Below are 2670 nucleotides of genomic sequence, written 5' to 3' on the forward strand. Positions count from 1 at the left end.
AAGGGAGGGAGAAAGGCACGGGGAGGGAGGGAGAGAGGGACGGGGAGGGAGCGACAGACATAAGGGAGTGAGGGAGTGCGGGATGGGGAGGGAGCGAGTTAGCGAGGGACAGAGCGAGGGAACGAGGGACGGGGAAGGAGAAAGGAAGGAAACAAGGTTCAGGGATGGAGGTTGCAAGGGATGGGGAGGGAGTGAGGGACGAGGAGGGAGCGAGCGATGGGGAGACAGCGAGGGAGCAAGGGACATTGTGAGTGTGAGGAAATGAGTGAGCAAAGGAGCGAGAATGGATTGAGAGAGCAAGGGTCAGAGTGAGGAAGCGAGGGATGGGGAGTGAGGGAGGGAGCAAGGGACGGGGAGGGAGGGGGAGGGAAGGAACGAGGGACAGAGATGGAGGGAGCAAGGGAAGGAGAGGGAGAGAGGAATGGAGTGAGGGCCAGGGAGGGAGGTAGTGAGGGATGGGGCGGGACTGATGGAGAAAGGAACGGGGAGGGAGGGAGGGAGTGAGGGACGGGAAGGGAGGGGAGGGAGGGAGCGAGGGACGGAGGTGCAGGGACGGAGAGGGAGAGAAGGAGGGAACAATGGTCAGGGAGGGAGGTAGCGAGGGACAGGGAGGGACCTAGGGATGGGGAGGCAGCAAGGGAGTGAGGGATGCGGAGGGTGCGAGGAAGCGAGTGATCGACAGAGCTAGGAATGGAGTGAGAGAGCGAGGGTCGGAGCGAGGGAGGGAGAGAGGGATGGGAAGGGCGGGAGCAATGGCCGAGGAGGAAGGGAGCGAGGGACAGGGAGGGAGCGAGGGACGGCGAGGGAGTGAGGGATGGGGAGGGAGCAAGCGAGGTAGCAAGGGACGGGGAGGGAGCGAGGGACGGGGATGGAGTGAGGGAGGGAGCGAGGGAGCAAGTGACGGAGTGAGTGAGCAAGGGATGTGGAGGGAGGGAGGAGAGAAGGGACAGGGAGGGAGTGGGTTAGCGAGGGATGGGGAGGGAGGGAAGGAATGTGGGATGGTTGGGAGACAGTGGGAGGGAGCGAGGGGTTGAGATGGTGGGAGCGAGGGATGGAGCGGGAGAGAGGGAGGGAACGAGGGTCAGGGAGGGAGGTAGCGAGGGATGGAGCAAGGGAGCAAAGGACGGATCGAGTGAGCGAGCGACGTGTAGGGAGGGAGGGAGGGACGGGAAGGGAGGGAAGGAGCAAGGGACAGTTAGGAAGGGGGAGGGAAGGAGTGAGGGACCGGAAGGGAGGGAGAAAGGCACGGAAAGGGAAGGAGAGAGGGACGGGGAGGGAGCAATGAACATAAGGGAGTGAGGGATCGAGGGACGGGGAGAGAGCGAGTTAGCGAGGGACAGAGCGAGGGAGCGAGGGATGGCAGGGAGGGAAGGAGCAAGGGACAGTTAGGGAGGAGGTGGGAGGGAGCGAGGGACGGAGATGGAGGGAGCGAGGGACGGGGAGGGAGCGAGGGACGGGGTAGGAGTGAGGGATGGGGAGGGAGTGAGGGTGCGAGGGACACGGAGGGTGTGAGGAAGCGAGTGAGCAAGGGAGCGAGTAATGGAGCGAGGGAGCGAGGAACGGAGCGAGAGAGCGAGGGTCGGAGTGAGGGAGCGAGGGATGGGGAGGGAGGGAGCAAGGTACGGGGAGGTCAGGAGCAAGGGATGGGGAGGGAGGGAGCGAGAGATGGGGAGGGAGTGAGGGACGGCGAGGGATGGGAAGGAAGCAAGCGAGGTAGCGAGGGACGGGGAAGGAGCAAGTGACAGGATGGCAGCAAGGGATGGAGAGGGAGCAAGGGACGGGGAGCAATCGAGGTAGTGAGGGACGGGGAGGGAGCGATGGATCAAGAAAGCGAGGCACTGTAATGGAGCGAGGGACCCAGCGAGGGAGCGAGGGATGAAGTAAGTGAGGGAGGGAACTGGAGGGAGGGAGGGAACAAGGGACGGGGAGGGAGGGAGCAAGGGATGGGGAGGGAGGGAGAGAAGGACAGGGAGGGAGTGATGGACGTAAGGGAGTGAGGGACGGGGAGGTAGTGAGGGACGGTGGGGGAGCGAGGTACCGGGAGGGCTTGAGGGTCGAGGAGAGACCAATGAGCGACGGTCAGACCGAGGAGCAAAGGACGGGGAGGGAGGGAGAGAGCGAGGGATGGAGAGGGAGGGAGAAAGGGAGGGAGCAAGGGACGGAGATGGAGGGAGCGAGGGACGGAGAGTGAGGGAGGGAGGGAATGAGGGATGGAGAAGGAGGGAGCGAGAGACGGAGAGTGATGGAGGGAGGGACAGAGCGAGGGACAGAGCGAGGGATGGAGCGAGGGACAGAGTGATGGGGAGGGAGCGAGGGATGGGGAGGGAGCGAGGGAGTTAGGGATGGTGAGGGACGGGGAGGGAGTGAGGGAGTGAGGGACGGGGAGGGAGGGAGGACCGAGGGACGGTTGGGGAGGGTGAGGGAAGGAGCGAGGGACGGAGATGGAGGGAGCGAAGGATGGAGAGGGAGAGAGGGAGGGAACGAGGGTCATGGATGGAGGTAGGGAGGAATGGGAAAGGAGCAAGGGGCAGGGAGGGAGTGAGGGAGTGAGGGATGGGGAGGCAGCATGCGAGGAAGCGAGTGAGCGAGGGTCGGAGCAAGGGAGCGAGGGACGGGTAGGGAAGGAGGGACGGGGAGGGAGCAAGCGAGGTTGCAAGGGACAGGGAGGAA

The sequence above is a fragment of the Rhincodon typus genome, chromosome 8, assembly GCF_021869965.1.
Source record: "Rhincodon typus isolate 14 chromosome 8, sRhiTyp1.1, whole genome shotgun sequence".
NCBI lineage: Eukaryota > Metazoa > Chordata > Chondrichthyes > Orectolobiformes > Rhincodontidae > Rhincodon > Rhincodon typus.